This window comes from Coregonus clupeaformis, chromosome 24, assembly GCF_020615455.1.
Source record: "Coregonus clupeaformis isolate EN_2021a chromosome 24, ASM2061545v1, whole genome shotgun sequence".
Lineage (NCBI taxonomy): Eukaryota > Metazoa > Chordata > Actinopteri > Salmoniformes > Salmonidae > Coregonus > Coregonus clupeaformis.
Genome location: NC_059215.1, coordinates 22,253,919 through 22,277,152, shown reverse-complemented (window position 1 = coordinate 22,277,152; position 23,234 = coordinate 22,253,919).

The following is a 23,234-nucleotide window of genomic DNA, read 5'->3' as shown; positions in this document are numbered from 1 at the left end:
TGAATCAATCATGGAAATAACCAAATAGGGTCCAAAATTAAATGTAAAGCTGCAATATGTAACTTTTTGGGCTACCGAACAAATTCACATAGAAATATGAGTTATAGATCTGTCATTCTCATTGAAAGCAAATTTAAGAAGTGGTAGATCTGTTCTATGTGCGCTATGCTTCCTGTTCTTAAGTTTCGTGTTTGCTTCTTTTACTTTCGTTTTGTACACCAGCTTCAAAAAGCAGAAAATACAATATTTTTGGTTAATGAAAATATATTTCACAGCGGTTTAGATGGTACAATGATTATCTACATTGCTTGTTTTGTCACAAATTGAAATTAGTAGAACTATTCGAATTTTAGCAACCAGAAAATGGTGGTGTTATTTTTGCATATTGCACATTTAATGTTGATAATAAAATCCCCAAGAGCCTGAGATGGACCGCCCTCAACATTCGCAGTTATCAATTCAACGCTTTGGTGCGGGCTGTACGCAGTGCCTGACACATTTACACTGGAACATGTGATGGTGGGAAGATTTGGGAAGTAGTTAGAGCATCCAACAAATTCTGAAGGTATTTTTTTAAACATATTTTCCACGGGTATGTCCATGTTAGATGTAAATGTTTTTGCTTGTAACAGAAATAGCTTCTTCTTTTTTCTTTTTTTTTTACCAGCTACAGAACGTAACATCTATGTTACTGTGATTGTCTCATGATTTCAAATCACAGATAGGCTACGAGCGGCGCGTGTGTCTGTCAGTAGCCTACTGTATGTATGCCCAGCGAAATAACTGCAAGAATTCTGTGTCCTTTTAAGTAAATGAAAAATGACATGTGTGCTTGCGTGGTTATTGCAACAAGTTAGCTTTTTAAGAACAAGGGATGGAAGTGAAATGAAATTATGAATATCCTTGAATAGCCTTCATAACTAAATGTGTATGTTTTATATGTCATTCAAATTATGAATAGGCTTCACATCAAATGCTTGCAATAAGTAACTTGAGGTGTTTCCAGGTCTGTTCTATTTATGCATATTGATTAACTGGTTTTAAAGGGATAGTTTGCCCAAATTATAAAATTATATTTGGGTTTCTTTACCCTGTAAGCACTCTATGGACAAGGTATGACAGCAGTCCATGCTTTGATTTAGTTGCCCTGGCACGGTTTCCACATGCTAACGTTTTAGCATTCAATTCATGCACTTATCAAGAGAACACGTGGTCACCCCTAGTGCCTCTGATCTGGCGGACTCACTAAACACAAATGCTTCATTTGTAGATGATGTCTGAGTGTTGCAATGTGGCCCTGGCTACCCAAAAACATTTAAAATAGAAAATCATGCTGTCTGGTTTGCTTAATATAAGACATTTGAAATGATTTATTGCATTTACTTTTACTTTTGATACTTATGTATATTTTAGCAAAACATTTTTGAATATAAGCAATTAAGTTTTCAAGATATATAACTTTCAAAATACATAAATACAGCCAGTATGATGCATTTAGCATCATATGATGCTGCGTTTTGCATCATATGATGTTTTGCATCATATGATGTAAAATGCATCATAACGGCTGTATTTCTGTATTTTGAAAGTTATATATCTTGAAAACTTGATTGCGTACATGCAAAACATGTTGGGACTATATCAACCATGGACTAATGAAACCAATACCAAAATATAGTTTATGGGTGGAATTTTCCTTTAAGTATATTTAAAACCAAATACCTTTAGACTTTTACTCAAGGAGTATTTTACTCGGTGACTTTCACTTTTACTTGAGTCATTTTTTATTAAGGTATCTTTACTTTTACTCAAGTATGACAATTGGGTACTTTTTCCACCACTGGAAACTAAACCAAAACATGATTGTGGTCATGTCTTGTCTATAGACTGCTTACAGGTTAAGGAAACCAATGTGTCATTTTTTTATTTGGGTGAACTATCGATTTAATGGTGCAGTCCAGAAGTCCCCGCCCCCCAACATGTCTTTGCCCCAGAACACGCTGGCCCTGCCAGGCAGCTGTTGAGTGGTATAAATAGGTTTTGTGAGCCTGCTACTCTAGTCCAAAACCCTTTTGCAATCATGCCAAGATGCTGTGCCTAACTAACCTCTGCTTTTTTGGGGTAGCGGAAGGAAAGGGCCAGGGATTCATGTTACCTATGTATTCTTTTTTATTTTGAGTAACTAGATGGCATATAAACTGGCAGTTGGGGGAGGTTAAGGAAGTTGTAGCCATCAAATAGCATTGATGGCAGCGCCATCCAATATTATGTCTATGTCAGATGGCATTAGTATTTTGCCAAAGGCATGCACAAGCCCTTTAAGTAATATAACCACAGCAGGTCCGAAACATGTAATTCCTGCTCAGTCAGTGTTGTGGATATCAGTACAGCGGGGGGAGATGGTATCAGATGGAGGGGCTAGAGTGCGTCCTCCCAGTCCTACTGGCACCATGGTCAGTGGGAGAGTGTATTTGTTTGGGGGTATCACAGTGATCAGTGACGGGAGTCGGGACAGTGTGTTGGGGAGCTGATCTGGACAGTCAGTGCTGTCTCTCTCTCTCTCTCTCTCTCTCTCTCTCTCTCTCTCTCTCTCTCTCTCTCTCTCTCTCTCTCTCTCTCTCTCTCTCTCTCTCTCTCTGCCTCCAGGGAAAAAGTGTGGCATGGCTCCAAGCTTGGAAAACTATTTTTGGATCCAGCTATGGAAAAATAAGAAAGTCCATAATCACTCACCAATAGACAGCTTTTTGAAAATCCCTAGAAAACAAAACAGTCGACTGAAATTTATGGAATCATTAAATGGAATGGAATTTATGGAATCATTTTCCATCAAATACTCTACTGTATGTCATATTAGACTTTTCACTGTGGTCCATACAGTAGTTGAGGTAGGTTTACACAGTATGTACTGACCCTATCTTGCACTGACTTTATGCACACTCACAAGACTATATACACTGAGTGTACAAAACATTAAGAACACTTTCCTTGACATAGACTGACCAGGTGAATCCACATGAAACTATGATCCCTTATTGATGACACTTGTTAAATCCTCTTAAATTAGTGTAGATGAAGGGGAGGAGACAGGTTAAATACCGATTTTTAAGCCTTGAGACAATTGAAACATGGATTGTGTATGTGTGCAATTCAGAGAGTGAATGGGCAAGACAAAATGTATGTGCATTTAAATGGGGTATGGTAGTAGGTGCCAGGCGCACCGGTTTGTATCAAGAACTGCAACGCTGCTGGGTTTTCCACACTAAACAGATTCCCATGTGTATCAAGAATGGTCCACCACCCAAAGGACATACAGTGGCTTGCGAAAGTATTCACCCCCCATTTTTCCTATTTTGTTGCCTTACAACCTGGAATTAAAATTGATTTTTGGGGGGTTTGTATAATTTGATTTACACAACATGCCTACCACTTTGAAGATGCAACATCTTTTTTATTGTGAAGCAAACAAGAAATAAGACAAAAAAAACAGAAAACCTGAGCGTGCATAACTATTCACTCCCCCAAAGTCAATACTTTGTAGAGCCATCTTTCGCAGCAATTACAGCTGCAAGTCTCTTGGGGTATGTCTCTATAAGCTTGGCACATCTAGCCACTGGGATTTTTGCCCATTCTTCAAGGCAAAACTGCTCCAGCTCCTTCAAGATGGATGGGTTCTGCTGGTGTACAGCAATCTTTAAGTCATACCACAGATTCTCAATTGGATTGAGGTCTGTGCTTTGACTAGGCCATTCCAATACATTTCTATGTTTCCCCTTAAACCACTTGCGTGTTGCTTTAGCAGTATGCTTAGGATCATTGTCCTGCTGGAAGGTGAACCTCCGTCCCAGTCTCAAATCTCTGGAAGACTGAAACAGGTTTCCCTCAAGAATTTCCCTGTATTTAGCGCCATCCATCATTCCTTCAATTCTGACCAGTTTCCCATTCCCTGCCGATGAAATATCAGTTTCCCCACAGCATGATGCTGCCACCACCATGCTTTACTGTGGGGATGGTGTCCTCGGGGTGATGAGAGGTGTTGGGTTTGCGCCAAACATAGCGTTTTCCTTGATGACCAAAAAGCTAAATTTTAGTCTCATCTGACCAGACTACCTTCTTCCATATGTTTGGGGAGTCTCCCGCATGCCTTTTGGCGAACACCAAAACATGTTTCTTTAAACAATGGCTTTTTTCTGGCCACTCTTCCGTAATGCCCAGCTCTGTGGAGTGTACGGCTTAAAGTGGTCCTATGGACAGATACTCCAATCTCTGTTGTGGAGTTTTGCAGCTCCTTCAGAGTTATCTTTGGTCTCTTTGTTGCCTCTCTGATTAAAGCCTTCCTTGCCTTGTCCGTGAGTTTTGGTGGGTAGCCCACTCTTGGCAGGTTTGTTGTGGTGCCATATTCTTTCCAGTTTTAAATATTGAATTTAATGGTGCTCCGTGGGATGTTCAAAGTTTCAGATATTTTTTTAATAACCCAACCCTGATCTGTACTTCTCCACAACTTTGTCCCTGACCTGTTTGGAGAGCTCCTTGGTCTTCATGGTGCCGCTTGCTTGATTGTGCCCATTGCTTAGAGGTGTTGCAGGCTCTGGGGCCTTTCAGAACAGGTGTATATATGCTGAGATCATGTGACAGCTCATGTGACACTTAGATTGCACACAGGTGGACTTTATTACATTTACATTTTAGTAATTTAGCAGACGCTCTTATCCAGAGCGACTTACAGTTAGTGAGTGCATACATTATTTTTTATTTTTCATACTGGCAAACGCCATGCTCTACCAACTGAGCTACATCCCTGCTGGCCATTCCCTCCCCTACCCTGGACGACGCTGGGCCAATTGTGCGCCGCATCATGACCCCCGAGTGGCGCAGTGGTCTAAGGCACTGCATCGCAGTGTTAGCTGTGCCACTAGAGATCCTGGTTCGAGTCCAAGCTCTGTCGCAGCCGGCCGCGACCGGGAGACCCATGGGCGGTGCACAATTGGTCCAGCGTCGTCCAAGGTAGGGGAGGGTTTGGCCGGCAGGGATGTGGGTTTGTTTCCCACGGGGGGCCAGTATGGAAAAAAAATAAAATAAACATGTATGCATTCACTAACTGTAAGTCACTCTGGATAAGAGCGTCTGCTAAATGACTAAAATGTAAAATGTAAATGTCTCCCGGTCGGCTACGACAGAGCCTGGATTTGAACCAGGATCTCTAGTAGCACAGCTAGCACTGCGATGCAGTGCCTTAGACCACTGCGCCACTCGGGAAGTTTATTTAACTAACTTTGTGACTTCTGAAGGTAATTGGTTGCACCAGATCTTATTTAGGGGCTCCATAGCAAAGGGGGTGAATACATATGCACGCACCACTTTTCCGTTATTTATTTTTTTTAATTTTTTGAAACAAGTTATTTTTTTTATTTCACTTCACCAATTTGGACTATTTTGTGTATGTCCATTACATGAAATCCAAATAAAAATCAATTTAGATTACAGGTTGTAATGCAACAAAATAGGAAAAACGCCAAGGGGGGTGAATATTTTGCAAGGCACTGTACTGCCAACTTGACACAACAGTGGGAAGCATTGGAGTCAACATGGGCCAGCATCGCTGTGGAATGCTTTGGACACCTTGTAGAGGTGGAACTCAATATTAGGAGGGTGTTCTTAATGTTTTGTACACTCAGTGTATACACACTATATACACACTCACTCGCTCACACACTACACTGACACTCACACAAAACCCACACAAATTCACATACACTACATACACACACACACGCATACAGACACAAGACAAACACACACACACAACACACACACACACACACACACACATGCACGCACACACACAGCTACACTGTTTTTTATTTTACTCTTATTATTATCTATCCTGACGCTTAGTCACTTTACCTTCATGTACATACAGTATCTACTTCAAATACATCGTACAATGCTGTTAAAGGTAAAGATCACAAGGGAATATTGGTAGAATATTGGGAAGATGATTACTGTTGTTAGACTATTATTATTAGTATGATTGTTATTATTGTTATTATTATCACTGTTGATATAATTAGTTATTATTATCATTAGTATTATGTTCCACGTTTTGCTGTTATCTGGGTATCTTAAGGTCTTGTTGTCCTCAGTGCTATTGCATTTATTGTTCTCTATTTCTCTCTTTCTATGTTCTTTTTTTCCTTTTCCATTTCTTTTGTCTGTTATGTGGCTAATTCCAAAAGAGGATGCATCTCTCATGGTCATGCCATAGGCCTATAGGGTTTTTGGCTGGGCGCTTGAGGGGTGGCAGCATTGAAACAGGTTTCATGGGACAGTCCCAATTATTTACTTGGGCTACGCCAATCAGCAGCTGAAGGTGTGCTTTAGGACACTAAAGGCGCGTTACGGGTACGGGGTATGATAGTATCAGGGACAATAGCCCCATCTGGGATGGGGGAGGCTTTCACAGGAAGGATATTGGAAGACAACTGGAGGTCTACTTAGAGTCAGTTGCAGCTACATTATGTTTAGCAGTATATATATTATGGTACAGCTACATGGATAGAGGTCAGGCATTGATTCTAGTAGTATTGGTAAGTATGGATAAATTCAGGGTGTCTAGCAGCTTGGTCATCATGGTACTTTTTGGTAGTACGTTTACAGGCATGTATTATGGTAAGTATAATTGAAACTTGTATCTCATTATAAGTATAGCTAAATTAGTTATAATTGTAATGCTTTAGCAGATTATAAAAAAAGACGATGAGTCTTTACCTGGCTAAAAGAGAAGGAATATCTATTGTTTACAGGAAACTCACTCTACAATTACAGATGAGGTTGTGTGGGAGGGAGAAATATATTTCTGTCATGGACAAAGAAACTCAAAAGGGGTGATGATATTAATTAACAATAGTTTTTTAATCGAATATGCAAACTGTCCAAACAAATACGCAAGGAATTTGACCTCATGGATTGGTTTTTGCTCTGACATGCACTTTCAACTGTGGGACCTTATATAGACAGGTGTGTGCCTTTCCAAATCATGTCCAATCAATTGAATTTACCACAGGTGGACTCCAATCAAGTTGTAGAAACATCTCAAGGATGATCAATGGAAACATGATGCACCTGAGCTCAATTTCGAGTCTCATAGCAAAGGGTCTGAATACTTATGTGAATGTCATATTTCAGTTTCTTTTATTTTTTATAAATTAGCAAACATTTCTAAAAACCTGTTTTTGCTTTGTCATTATGGGGTAGTGTATAAATCGATGAGGTAAAAAAAACAATTTAATAAATTTTAGAATAAGGCTGTAACGTAACAAAATGTGGAAAAAGTCAAGGGGTCTGAATACCTTCCGAATGCACTGTACCAATAGGTGCCCTTCTTTGCGAGGCATTGGAAAATCTCTCTGGTCTTTGTGTTTGAATCTGTGTTTGAAATGTACTGCTCGACTGAGGGACCTTACAGTTATCTGTATGTTTGGGGTACAGAGATGAGGTAGTCATTCAAAAATAATGTTAAAGTCCATGCAACGTATTATGTGACTTGTTAAGCTAATTGTTACTCCTGAACTTATTTAGGCTTGCCATAACAAAGGGGTTGAATAATTGTTTAAAAAAATAAAAGAATAAAAAAATAACATAATTCCACTTTGACATTATGGGGTATTGTGTGTAGGCCAGTGACAAAAATCTAAATTTAATCCATTTTAAATTCAGGCTATAACACAGCAAAATGTGGAAAAAGTCAAGGGGTGTGAGTACTTTCTGAAGGCACTGTAAAATAGTAAATAATGGTTACTTCTCAGAAAGTATTGAACTTTCAAGAGTAGTTAAACAAGGTTGTCCATATCTACAGTGGGGGAAAAAAGTATTTAGTCAAATCAAATCAAATTTTATTGGTCACATGTGCCGAATACAACAGGTGCAGACATTACAGTGAAATGCTTACTTACAGCCCTTAACCAACAGTGCATTTATTTTAAACAAAAAAAGTAAAAACAACAACAACAAAAAAGTGTTGAGAAAAAAAAGAGCAGAAGTAAAATAAAGTGACAGTAGGGAGGCTATATATACAGGGGGGTACCGTTGCAGAGTCAATGTGCGGGGGCACCGGCTAGTTGAGGTAGTTGAGGTAATATGTACATGTGGGTAGAGTTAAAGTGACTATGCATAAATAATTAACAGAGTAGCAGCAGCGTAAAAACAATGGGGTGGGGGGACAGTGCAAATAGTCCGGGTAGCCATGATTAGCTGTTCAGGAGTCTTATGGCTTGGGGGTAGAAGCTGTTGAGAAGTCTTTTGGACCTAGACTTGGCACTCCGGTACCGCTTGCCGTGCGGTAGCAGAGAGAACAGTCTATGACTAGGGTGGCTGGAGTCTTTGACAATTTTGAGGGCCATCCTCTGACACCGCCTGGTATAGAGGTCCTGGATGGCAGGAAGCTTTGCCCCAGTGATGTACTGGGCCGTACGCACTACCCTCTGTAGTGCCTTGCGGTCGGAGGCCAAGCAGTTGCCATACCAGGCGGTGATGCAACCAGTCAGGATGCTCTCGATGGTGCAGCTGTAGAATTTTTTTGAGGATCTGAGGACACATGCCAAATCTTTTCAGTCTCCTGAGGGGGAATAGGCTTTGTCGTGCCCTCTTCACGACTGTCTTGGTGTGTTTGGACCATGATAGTTCGTTGGTGATGTGGACACCAAGGAACTTGAAGCTCTCAACCTGTTCCACTACAGCCCCGTCGATGAGAATGGGGGCGTGCTCAGTCCTCTTTTTTTTTCCTGTAGTCCACAATCATCTCCTTTGTCTTGGTCACGTTGAGGGAGAGGTTGTTGTCCTGGCACCACACGGCCAGATCTCTGACCTCCTCCCCTATAGGCTGTCTCATCGTTGTCGGTGATCAGGCCTACCACTGTTGTGTCGTCGGCAAACTTAATGATGGTGTTGGAGTCGTGCCTGGCCATGCAGTCATGGGTGAACAGAGAGTACAGGAGGGGACTGAGCACGCACCCTGAGGGGCCCCCGTGTTGAGGATCAGTGTGGCAGATGTGTTGTTACCTACCCTTACCACCTGGGGGCGGCCCGTCAGGAAGTCCAGGATCCAGTTGCAGAGGGAGGTGTTTAGTCCCAGGATCCTTAGCTTAGTGATGAGCTTAGAGGGCACTATGGTGTTGAATGCTGAGCTGTAGTCAATGAATAGCATTCTCACGTAGGTGTTCCTCTTGTCCAGGTGGGAAAGGGCAGTGTGGAGTGCAATAGAGATTGCATCATCTGTGGATCTGTTGGGGCGGTATGCAAATTGGAGTGGGTCTAGGGTTTCTGGGACAATGCTGTTGATGTGAGCCATGACCAGCCTTTCAAAGCACTTCATGGCTACAGACGTCAGTGCTACGGGTCGGTAGTCATTTAGGCAGGTTATCTTAGAGTCCTTGGGCACAGGGACTATGGTGGTCTGCTTGAAACATGTTGGTATTACAGACTCAGTCAGGGACATGTTGAAAATGTCAGTGAAGACACTTGCCAGTTGATCAGCACATGCTCGGAGTACACGTCCTGGTAATCCGTCTGGCCCTGCGGCCTTGTGAATGTTGACCTGCTTAAAAGTCTTACTCACATCGGCTACGGAGAGCGTGATCACATAGTCATCCGGAACAGCTGGTGCTCTCATGCATGCTTCAGTGTTGCTTGCCTCGAAGCGAGCATAGAAGTGGTTTAGCTCGTCTGGTAGGCTTGTGTCACTGGGCAGCTCGCGGCTGTGCTTCCCTTTGTAGTCTGTAATAGTTTTCAAGCCCTGCCACATCCGACGAGCGTCAGAGCCAGTGTAGTACGATTCAATCTTACTTGCACAATTGGTCAGCCACCAATTGTGCAAGTTCTCCCACTTTAAAAGATGAGAGAGGCCTGTAACTTTCATCATAGGTACACGCCAACTATGACAGACAAAATGAGAAACAATAATCCAGAAAATCACATTGTAGGATTTTTAATGAATTTATTTGCAAATTATGGTGGAAAATAAGTATTTGGTCAATAACAAAAGTTTCTCAATACTTTGTTATATACCCTTTGTTGGCAATGACACAGGTCAAACGTTTTCTGTAAGTCTTCACAAGGTTTTCACACACTGTTGCTGGTATTTTGGCCCATTCCTCCATGCAGATCTCCTCTAGAGCAGTGATGTTTTGGGGCTGTCGCTGGGCAACACGGACTTTCAACTCCCTCCAAAGATTTTCTATGGGGTTGAGATCTGGAGACTGGCTAGGCCACTCCAGGACCTTGAAATGCTTCTTACGAAGCCACTCCTTCGTTGCCCGGGCGGTGTGTTTGGGATCATTGTCATGCTGAAAGACCCAGCCACGTTTCATCTTCAATGCCCTTGCTGATGGAAGGAGGTTTTCACTCAAAATCTCACGATACATGGCCCCATTCATTCTTCCCTTTATACGGATCAGTCGTCCTGGTCCCTTTGCAGAAAAACAGCCCCAAAGCATGATGTTTCCACCCCCATGCTTCACAGTAGGTATGGTGTTCTTTGGATGCAACTCAGCATTCTTTGTCCTCCAAACAAGACGAGTTGAGTTTTTACCAAAAAGTTCTATTTTGGTTTCATACTGATAACAAGTTCAAACAGGTGCCATTAATACAGGTAACGAGTGGAGGACAGAGGAGCCTCTTAAAGAAGAAGTTACAGGTCTGTGAGAGCCAGAAATCTTGCTTGTTTGTAGGTGACCAAATACTTATTTTCCACCATAATTTGCAAATAAATTCATTAAAAAATCCTACAATGTGATTTTCGGGATTTTTTTTTCTCAATTTGTCTGTCATAGTTGACGTGTACCTATGATGAAAATTACAGGCCTCTCTCATCTTTTTAAGTGGGAGAACTTGCACAATTGGTGGCTGACTAAATACTTTTTTCCCCCACTGTATTTGTTATGGCCATCGAAATGTTAGCTATTAAAATCAGATCCATCAATAATATCAAGGGGTTACAAATCCAGTGTTTAAAAACTAAAGTGGCAATGAATGCTGATGACTTAAGTTCTCTTAAGTCTGCAATCTGGATCACTGCACAGTCTCATTGAGGATCTAGTGTACCATAAGTGTACCATATTATGTATTGAATCGTTAAAAGACAACTTTTACATTACCCTGTAGTTTCATCCCCCATAAATGACAGAACAAATATTATAATAAATATTATGGTTAAACTCAAATATACTCATTAATAATAAAAAAACATTCTTTATTTTAAAAAATAAGGAATTCTTTGTTAATGATATTATGAATATGAATGGTGGAGTTATGTCACACGTGCAGTTAACAAAAATATATGGAAATGTTTGCTCTATCCAAAATTACAACCAACTGATTGCAGCATTACTGTAAAAATGGAGGAGGCAAGTGGAAGGGGGAGAAGGTAGGGAACTTGATTGTCTGCCCTTTATTAAAGACCAAAATTGACAATTTTGGGGGGGCATAAAATAAACAAATATACCAGTTTCATTTGAGGACCAAAATGTTGACAGCGGCGGCGCCATACAGGTTGCAAAATAGCTGGGAAGAGATTTTGGATGTTCCGATTACATGGCACATGGTTTATGAACTAATACACAAAACAATGCTTTATTCAAAACGTAAAGTGTTTCAATTAAAATTATTATACAAAATTCTTGCCACCAATAAAATGTTATGTATATGGGGCATACAACCATCTCAGCTCGGCAGATTTTGCTGAGAAGAGACAGAATCATTAGATCACTTATTCTGGTATTGCTCCTATGTAGCTTGTTTTTGATCACATGTTCAGGAGTGGCTGAAAAATCACAACATTTACCTAAAACTAGCCCTACAAATAGCACTGTTGGGAGATTTGGAAAGTCATAGTCAATCAATCAACAACATAATAATACTCTTAGTGAAAATATTCATCTTTAATTTATAATCTGTAGATACTATGTGATTAGAAAGGTTCCGAATGTATGTGAATTATCACAGCACAGTTGAAAAATATATGGCACATGAAAATCATAAGAGGGTGGTTTACGGAGATACTGTAGGTGGGATGGGCTGAGAGCAGCTGAGGGGTGGGTTTAAAAGCCCTTGATCTATAATAGTTATGACTGCAAACAATATATATAATGTACAGTATACCGGATGTGTTTAAGTACCATCTATCCAGATGTACACTGAACAAAATATAAACGCAACATGTAAAATGTTGGTCCCATGTTGCATGAGCTGAAATAAAAGATCCCAGAAATGTCCCATATGCAGAAAAAGCTTATTTCTCTTAAATGTTGCGCACAAATTTGTTTACATCCCTGTTAGTGAGCATTTCTCCTTTGCCAAGATAATCCATCCACCTGACAGGTGTGACATATCAAGAAGCTGATTAAACAGCATGATCAGTACACAGGTGCACCTTGTGCTGGGGATAATAAAAGGCACCTCTAAAATGTGCAGTTTTGTCACACAGCACAATGCCACAGATGTCTCAAGTTTTGAGGGAGCGTGCAATTGGCATGCTGACTGCAGGAATGGTCACCAGAGCTGTTGCCAGAGAATTGAATGTTAATTTCTCTACCATAAGCCGCTTCCAACGTAGTTTTAGAGAATTTGGCAGTATGTCCAACCAGCCTCTCAACCGCAGACCACGTGTAACCATGCCAGCCCAGGACCTCCACATCCGGCTTCTTCACCTGCGGGATCGTCTGAAGCCAGCCACCCGGACAGCTGATGAAACAGTGGGTTTGCACAACCGAAGTATTTCTGTACAAACTGTCAGAAAATGTCTCAGGGAAGCTCATCTGTGTGCTCGTCGTCCTCACCAAGGTCTTGAACTGACTGCAGTTTGGCCTAGTAACCGACTTCAGTGGGCAAATGCTCACCTTCGATGGCCACTGGCACGCTGGAGAAGTGTGCTCTTCACTGATTAATCCTGGTTAACTGTAACTGTATGGCGTCGTGTGGGTGAGCGGTTTGCTGATGTCAACGTTGTGAATAGAGTGCCCCATGGTGGCGGTGGGGTTATGGTATGGGCAGGCATAAGCTACGGACAACGAACACAATTGCATTTTATCGATGGCAATTTGAATGCACAGAGATACTGTGAAGAGATCCTGAGGCCCATTGTCGTGCCATTCATCCCCCTCATGTTTCAGCATGACAATGCACGGCCCCATGTCGCAAGGCTATGTACACAATTCCTGGAAGCTGAAAATATTTTTTTACTCTGCATCATTGGTAAGGGCTCGTAAGCAAGCATTTCACGGTGAAGTCTACACCCGTTGTATTTGCCGCATATGACAAATACAATTTGATTTCATTTGATTTGACAGAACTGTTTTAGTTATAATAAAACATTTCGGGAATCATTTTCAGGCAGTTAAACGTAAAAAAATAATATTAATGACACAGACACCCAATGTTGAATGTTCAACGTTTTCTTCCTTCTAAAACCCTCAGCCTTTGTGTAGGTGTAACAATGGCATATTTTTAACCTGTGGCTGTTGGGAGAGGGGGACGGAAGTGCCAGGACAACTAAGGAAGAGAGGCCTCCTCATACTTCCTCCTTCCTGGGATTTGGAGAGGCTCTCCGCAGCCCCTTTGAAATACAAATAAACAGGCCTCTCCCCAGTGAGTAACAGTCAGTGAGCTATGACTGCCTGACCTACAGTTAGCAAAAGAGAGGAGGAAATTATGTGTAGAGGTCGTCCCTAAGCTCAACTACCACCATCATGTGGCAAGAAACAACTAATTGGCACCAGAGAGCCACCATTAGAATGTTCCCTTAAAGGACAGAAATAGATGAATTGCTCTCGGGGGTCATGGGGTCGTCAAAAAGGAGCTGGGAAATCCAAATATTTTTCATAAAAACATGGAATGCATGATTAGCATCTCTCCTAGTCAAATGGGTTACAGATGCTTCTAACGCGTGGGTAGAGATTAAGTACCCAAGACGTCATCAATGCCTGATGTCTCAGAGGAATTCAGAAAACTGACTGGATGAAAGTTAAAAAATAATTGTGAACGAAAACGGTAAACAGCTTAGGGATAGGGAGGATGGTGCTGGATGGAGACAAAAAAAACATGAGAAAAGGGTTTCTGAGAGACCTTGGTTTTAGAATCACACCATAAGATTATATTGTATTGTCTGGTCAAAGACAGCCAGGTTAGACAAATCATAAAGGAGGGGTCTTCTTGCCACATGACGGTGCACATCATAACACAAAAAAGGTTTCAGGATCTGGGTTGAAAATGACATTTTCATGGCAATCCATTTCACAAACCCATCAGTCACTTTAGAGTCCTATGGAAATCGTGGGAAACTTGTTGCTTACCCTCCATCCACTTCTAGTTCACTCGTAAAAGTCCAACACAATGTAAACAACAGCTCCTCTTGCTGCTGTCGGAAGTACTCAAGATGTTCAATATACGGTCCAACCCACATAAAAAAATACTATAGTATACTATGGTATAAATACTATAGTATTCCCCATAGTGTTTTTGTGGACTTTACTGTAGTATTCACTGTAGTATTTTTGCAGACTTTAGTCCGTAAAAACACTACACTGAATAATGTAGTATTTAATGTAGTATACTGTAGTATTTACAGTTAACTCAACTATAAATACTGTAGTAAAATAACTTGTTTATAATATAGTAATTAATGTAGTGTTTTTGCGGATTGTAGTATACTGTAGTGTTTTTGCTGACTATTATACTGTAATTTTTACTGTAGTGTTTTTGCAGACATTACTGCAGTGTTTACTATACTGTTTCTGTTTTATTATATTTTACATAGAAGTGGAGGCTTTGTCCTTCAGGAAACCTACTGGAGAAAAGCACACATTTTCCATAACTTGTAGGAAGGTAGGACTGGGGTCCGAACAGATATAAAAGAGCAGAAACTCTGAACTATAACCTGTAGGGAACACAATATACAGTGGGGAGAACAAGTATTTGATACACTGCCGATTTAGCAGGTTTTCCTACTTACAAAGCATGTAGAGGTCTGTAATTTTTATCATAGGTACACTTCAACTGTGAGAGACAGAATCTAAAACAAAAATCCAGAAAATCACATTGTATGATTTTTAAGTAATTAATTTGCATTTTATTGCATGACATAAGTATTTGATACATCAGAAAAGCAGAACTTCATATTTGGTACAGAAACCTTTGTTTGCAATTACAGAGATCATACGTTTCCTGTAGGTCTTGACCAGGTTTGCACACACTGCAGCAGGGATTTTGGCCCACTCCTCCATACAGACCTTCTCCAGATCCTTCAGGTTTCGGGGCTGTTGCTGGGCAATACGGACTTTCAGCTCCCTCCAAAGATTTTCTATTGGGTTCAGGTCTGGAGACAGGCTAGGCCACTCCAAGACCTTGAGATGCTTCTTACGGAGCCACTCCTTAGTTGCCCTGGCTGTGTGTTTCGGGTCGTTGTCATGCTGGAAGACCCAGCCACGACCCATCTTCAATGCTCTTACTGAGGGAAGGAGGTTGTTGGCCAAGATCTCGCAATACATGGCCCCATCCATCCTCCCCTCAATACGGTGCAGTCATCCTGTCCCCTTTGCAGAAAAGCATCCCCAAATAATGATGTTTCCACCTCCATGCTTCACGGTTGGGATGTTGTTCTTGGGGTTGTACTCATCCTTCTTCTTCCTCCAAACACGGCGAGTGGAGTTTAGACCAAAAAGCTCTATTTTTGTCTCATCAGACCACATGACCTTCTCCCATTCCTCCTCTGGATCAGATGGTCATTGGCAAACTTCAGACGGGCCTGGACATGCGCTGGCTTGAGCAGGGGGACCTCTCTTCAGGTCATTGACCAGGTTCTGCCGTGTAGTTCTGGGCTGATCCCTCACCTTCCTCATGATCATTGATGCCCCACGAGGTGAGATCTTGCATGGAGCCCCAGACCGAGGGTGATTGACCGTCATCATGAACTTCTTCCATTTTCTAATAATTGCGCCAACAGTTGTTGCCTTCTCACCAAGCTGCTTGCCTATTGTCCTGTAGCCCATCCCAGCCTTGTGCAGGTCTACAATTTTATCCCTGATGTCCTTACACAGCTCTCTGGTCTTGGCCATTGTGGAGAGGTTGGAGTCTGTTTGATTGAGTGTGTGGACAGGTGTCTTTTATACAGGTAACGAGTTCAAACAGGTGCAGTTAATACAGGTAATGAGTGGAGAACAGGAGGGCTTCTTAAAGAAAAACTAACAGGTCTGTGAGAGCCGGAATTCTTACTGGTTGGTAGGTGATCAAATACTTATGTCATGCAATAAAATGCTAATTAATCACTTAAAAATCATACAATGTGATTTTCTGGATTTTTGTTTTATATTTCGTCTCTCACAGTTGAAGTGTACCTATGATAAAAATTACAGACCTCTACATGCTTTGTAAGTAGGAAAACCTGCAAAATCGGCAGTGTATCAAATACTTGTTCTCCCCACTGTATATCTAAATCAAATCAAATCAAATCATATTTTATTGGTCACATACACGTGTTCAGCAGATGTTATTGCGGGTGTAGTGAAATGCTTGTGATTCTAGCTCCGACAGTGCAGTAATATCTAACAAGTAATATCTAACAATTTCACAACATATACTCAATACACACAAATCTAAGTAAAGCAATGGAATTAAGAATATATAAATATATGGACGAGCAATGTTAGAGCGGCATAGACTAAGATACAGTAGAATAGTATAGAATACAGTATATACATATGAGATGAGTAATGCAAGATATGTAGACTGTCACGGTTTCGGCCGAGGCTGCCTCTCTCCCTTGTTCGGGCAGGTTTCGGCGTTCGTCGTCTCCGGAATTCTAGCTGCCACCGCTGTATGTTTCATGTTCGTTTGCTTTTGTCTGTTTGTTTCCACACCTGTTTCTGTTTTGGCGTAATTAGTGTCCTATAAGTTTCTCGTTGTGTTTGTCTAGTGTTGTGTGTAATTATTTTCCGTCAGTTGTGTGTATTGCTCGGTTGAGCTTCTCTCCACTGCGCTGGAGTATTTTCGCACCTGTTTGTGCGCAGTTACCATTTGTCGCACCTGTTTGTGCGCTGTTACTTTTCGCCTTCGTGCGTATTTTTCGCCTTCGGGCAAAGTTGTCCTTTTGCCTTAGTTTGGGCAGTAATACAAGCCTTTGGAATATCGTTCTGAGTCCTGCGTTTGATTCCACCATTGCACCTACAGCACGCCCTGACAGAATTACACACCATCAATGGAATCAGCAGGAGCCGAAGCAGCCCAGACGAGACTGGAGGCCCAGGTTCGGGACCAACAAGATCAGATCCTGCAGATGGGGACCGCCCTGCAGGAGGTGATTTCCACCCTCCGAGGCTGGGGTACGCCTCCACCGCCTCCCCTCCCTGCCAGCACCATCGGCCAGCCCGCCCATTCCAGCGCCGGAACCTCGAGGAGTCCGACTATCTCTCCCGAGGGCCTACGACGGAGCCGCGGCTGGGTGTCAGGGATTCCTACTCCAGGTGGAGCTATACCTGGCCACAGTGCACCCGGCACCTTCGGGGCATGAGAGCGTGTCCGCCCTGATCTCCTGCCTGGCCGGAAAAGCGTTGGAGTGGGCCAACGCGGAGTGGAGGAAGATCGACGCCACGACGATTACCTACGACGAAGTTCTCCCGCCGCTTCAGGGCGGTGTTTGACCATCCCCGGAGGGGAAAGCGCGGGGGGAGCGTCTGGTCTTCCTCCGGCAGGGGAGGAGGAGTGCCCAGGAATTCACTCTCGAATTCCGTACTCTAGCGGCAGATGCAGGGTGGAATGATCGGGCCCTCATCGATCTATACAGATGTAGCCTACGAGAGGACGTCCGTCGGGAGCTGGCTTGTAGGGACACCAGCCTCTCTTTCGACCAGCTGGTCGACATGTCCATCAGGCTGGATAACCTACTGGCTACCCGCGGACGTCCTGCGGAGGGTCCGTCCATTTCACCCTCCAGCGCCTCCGAGCCGTGTCCTATGGAGCTCGGGGCGCTGGCGCTAGAGAGAGGAGGAGTCGGCAGGCTAGGGGGGTCCATCCACTGCACCAACTGTGGTCGGGGAGGACACACCGCGGCTAGGTGCTGGGGATGGCCTCCTAGGGGAGATGACGACAGGTCCCGCACTGGGGATTCCCTCCAGGTGAGTAGGCGCCCCACTCACCCAGAGCTCACTGTTGCCCATTTTTGTATGCCTGTAAGTTTTCCACAGGTAGCACCTCATTCCCAGCATAAGGCGCTGGTAGATTCAGGCGCGGCTGGGAATTTTATTGATAAAAAGTTTTGTTTAGCGTTAGGGATTCCCCTTATTCCTGTTGATGTTCCTTTCCCGTTCATGCCCTAGATAGTCGTCCGTTGGGTACGGGCTTAATCAGGGAAGTCACGGCGCCACTTAGGATGTGTGCGCAGGGGGATCATCAGGAGATGATTCAGCTGTTCCTGATTGACTCTCCTGCGTATCCGGTGGTGCTGGGCATGCCCTGGTTGAGTACCCATAACCCAGCTATTTCGTGGCAGGAGAGGGCTCTGATGGAGTGGTCTGCTCAGTGTGTGGGTAGATGTTTGGGCATTTCCATAGGGGCTACCTCGGTGGAGAGTCCAAACCAGGTGCCCGCATTGCACGTTCCACCTGAGTATGGGGATTTGGCTATTGCGTTTAGTAAGGCGAGGGCGACGCGGTTGCCACCCCATAGGCAGGGGGATTGTGCGATAGACCTCCAGGCAGGAGTTGCGCTCCCACGGAGCCATGTGTATCCTCTGTCTCAGGAGGAGAAGAAAGCTATGGAGATTTACATAGACGAATCTCTGAGACAAGGATACATACGGCCTTCCACTTCCCCTGCGTCCTCGAGTTTCTTTTTTGTGAAGAAAAAGGATGGTGGTTTGCGTCCGTGCATCGATTACCGTGGTCTCAATCAGATTACGGTGAAGTATAGTTATCCACTCCCGCTGATTGCGACCATGACTGAGTCGTTGCATGGGGGCGCCTTTCTTCACGAAATTAGATCTCAGGGAGCGCGTACAACTTGGTGCGCATCAGGGAGGGTGATGAATGGAAAACAGCCTTTAGTACCACCTCGGGCCATTACGAGTATCTGGTCATGCCATACGGGTTGATGAACGCTCCGTCAGTTTTCCAATCATTCGTGGATGAGATCTTCAGGGACATGCAGGGGCAGGGGGTGGTGGTGTACATTGATGACATTCTCGTGTACTCGCCTACCCGTGTCGAGCATGTGGCCCTGGTGCGTAGAGTGTTGCGGAGGCTGGTGGAGCACGACCTGTATGTGAAGGCAGAGAAGTGTCTGTTTTTCCAGGAGTCGGTCTCCTTTTTGGGTTATCAGTTGTCTGCGTCAGGGGTGAAGATGGAGGTAGACCGGGTGTCGGCCGTGCGTAATTGGCAAACACCAACCACTGTGAAGGAGGTGCAGCAGTTTTTGGGGTTTGCAAATTACTACAGGAGGTTTATCCGGGGTTTTGGACAGGTGGCAGCTCCCATCACGTCTCTGTTGAAGGGGGGTCGGTGCGTCTGCAGTGGTCGGCCGAGGCGGACAGGGCGTTTGGGAGGCTGAAGGACCTGTTTACCTCGGCCCCGGTGCTGGCACATCCGGATCCCTCTTTGCCGTTCCAGGTAGAGGTGGACGCGTCGGAGGCCGGTTTAGGAGCCGTGCTTTCACAACGGTCTGGCGCGCCACCTAAACTCCGCCCCTGTGCTTTTTATTCTAAGAAGCTCAGTCCGGCGGAGCGGAACTATGACGTAGGGGACAGGGAGCTGTTAGCCGTGGTACAGGCTCTAAAGGTGTGGAGGCACTGGCTTGAGGGGGCTCAACACCCTTTCCTCATTTTGACGGACCACCGTAACCTGGAGTACATCCGGGCGGCGAGGAGGCTGAACCCTCGCCAGGCAAGATGGAGTATGTTCTTGACCAGGTTTACTTTTAAGATCACGTACATCCCTGGGTCACAGAATGGCAAGGCAGATGCGCTGTCTCGGCGGTATGACACGGAGGAGAGGTCCGTGGAGCCCACTCCCATACTGCCTGAGTCGTGTCTGGTGGCACCGGTAGTGTGGGAGGTCGATGCTGAACTCGAGGCGGGCGTTACGCACCGACCCTAGTCCACCACAGTGCCCGGAGGGTCGGAAGTACGTTCCGCTCGAGGTTCGGGATCGATTGATCTATTGGGCTCACACGTCACCCTCCTCTGGACATCCGGGTATCGGCCGGACAGTGCACTGTCTTAGTGCCAAGTACTGGTGGCCCACGTTGGCAAGGGATGTGAGGGTTTATGTTTCCTCCTGCTCGGTGTGCGCCCAGTGTAAGGCGCCTAGACATCTACCTAGGGGTAAGTTGCTACCCCTGCCCGTTCCACAACGACCATGGTCCCACCTCTCGGTGGACTTTATAACAGACCTTCCCCCTCTCCCAAGGGAATACTACCATCCTGGTCGTTGTGGACCGGTTCTCTAAGGCCTGTCGTTTGCTCCCCATGCCGGGTCTTCCTACTGCCCTACAAACTGCCGAGGCACTGTTTACCCATGTGTTCCGGCACTCACGGGGTACCCGAGGACATTGTGGCTGATCGGGGTCCCCAATTCACCTCCAGAGTCTGGAGAGCGTTTATGGAGCGGTTGGGGGTCTCGGTGAGCCTCACCTCGGGTTACCACCCGGAGAGTAATGGGCAGGTGGAACGCGTAAACCAGGATGTGGGTAGGTTTCTCAGAACATACTGCCAGGACCGGCCGGAGGAGTGGTCAAGGTACGTTCCCTGGGCCGAGATGGCCCAGGAATTCCCCTACGCCATTCCTCCACTAACCTAACTCCATTTCAATGTGTGTTGGGTTACCAGCCGGTTCTGGCACCCTGGCAGCAGAGCCAGATCGAGGCTCCCTGCGGTGGATGAGTGGGCGCGGCGCTCGGAGGAGACGTGGAACGCTGCACACGTCCACCTGCAGCGGGCCCTCCGACGTCAGAAGGCGAGCGCTGATCTCCACCGCAGTGAGGGACCGGTGTACGCACCTGGTGATCGAGTCTGGCTCTCTACCAGAAACCTGCCCCTCCGCCTGCCCTGTCGGAAACTGGGTCGGCGGTTTGTGGGGCCGTTTAAAGTCCTGAGAAGGTTGAACGAGGTATGTTATAGATTACAGCTACCTGTGGAGTATAAGTGTATCTAACCCCTCGTTCCATGTGTCCCTTCTCAGGCCGGTGGTAGCGGGCCCACTCCAAGAAAATGAGATCTTGGAGACTCCTCCGCCCCCATTGGACATCGAGGGGGTACCGGCGTACTCCGTGAGGTCCATTTTGGATTCGAGACGTCGGATGGGGGTCTCCAGTATCTAGTGGAGTGGGAGGGTGCGGTCCGGAGGAGCGGTGCTGGGTGCCGAGGAGAGACATTTTGGACCCGTCGCTCCTGACGGAATTCCATCGGGGCATCCGACGCGCCCTGCTCCGCGTCCTCCTGGTCGTCCCCGAGGCGGAGTCGGCGCACGTCTGGAGCCGCGCGTCAAGGGGGGTACTGTCACGGTTTCGGCCGAGGCTGCCTCTCTCCCTTGTTCGGGCAGGTTTCGGCGTTCGTCGTCTCCGGAATTCTAGCTGCCACCGCTGTATGTTTCATGTTCGTTTGCTTTTGTCTGTTTGTTTCCACACCTGTTTCTGTTTTGGCGTAATTAGTGTCCTATAAGTTTCTCGTTGTGTTTGTCTAGTGTTGTGTGTAATTATTTTCCGTCAGTTGTGTGTATTGCTCGGTTGAGCTTCTCTCCACTGCGCTGGAGTATTTTCGCACCTGTTTGTGCGCAGTTACCATTTGTCGCACCTGTTTGTGCGCTGTTACTTTTCGCCTTCGTGCGTATTTTTCGCCTTCGGGCAAAGTTGTCCTTTTGCCTTAGTTTGGGCAGTAATACAAGCCTTTGGAATATCGTTCTGAGTCCTGCGTTTGATTCCACCATTGCACCTACAGCACGCCCTGACATAGACATTATTAAAGTGGCCAGTGATTTCTAATCTATGTATATGTACTTGGCATTTAGGTTTCTCACTTATGGGTGGCACAAATTGCGATACAAGGGAGGGGAATGGGCAGGGTATATGCAAATTAAATACTGTAGTATTTACTATAGTAAAAAAAAAATATGTTTTTGCGGACTGTAGTGTTTTTGCCGACATTACTTTAGTATTTACTACAGAGTTTGTTTTAGCTGATAATACTGTAGTATTTACTATATTATTCTACAGAATACTACTACATTCTATAGTAAGTACTACACTTGATCGAGGGATACTAGTTTTTACAAGCATTTCGCTACATTACAAGCATTTCACTATACCTGCAATAACAACATCTGCTAAACATGTGTATGCAACCAATAACATTTTATTTGACTTGATTACTACAGTGTGTAGTATAGTATTCTACAGTATACTACATTTTACTATAGAAAACTGTTGTATTTTTTTCATGTGGGAAGACACACTGCAACCACATCTGTATTTTTTTACACTCTAATGGCACATGGATACATTTATGAAAGTATAAATGTACATTTTCATTAATCTATGAAAGTGCACAAGTGCTATTCAGGGCTATATGTAACCCAAGAAGATAATCAAAACAAGTAAAAGTATTTTGAAAGCTTAGAACACAGAATACATTTCTGTGAGTCAGACTTAAAAGACTTGGACTGGAATAACAGCTTCATGAATTCTTTGAGTGGTAATGAAGAGCCTCCTGAGTGGTTGTCAAGGGACAGTTTCTAGCAGTAATTACAGTTTTAAATAGTCATACCTCTAAATATTTTTGTCATAGTGTGCAAACCAGTGAATAAATCAATGTAAATAGTGTAAATCTAAATTTTGCATAAACTATTAGTATAAGTACCAATTTCATATTTAAATATGTTGATTACCTAGGATGCTGGACCAGGGATGTGAGTTTCTTAACGCCATCTCTGGTGTATTGTGTTCTGAGTTGACATTCTGCTGAACTTCGATTAGGACTCAGAGTAGGGGGCCTGTAATGTTGGCCATAGACACATATCCAAACAGACTACTCTTCCCTTCCATGTCAGGGTAATGATAGGAGGCAGTGCCCTCTGGAAATGTCTTTCTCGTCCTTATATAAGTCAAGGGTGTTCACAATCACAGCATGGCCTCAATCTTTTTTTTCCCGTTCTTCCTCGATTCTCTACATCAAGCAACGAACACAGAACAGTACAATAACAATAGAC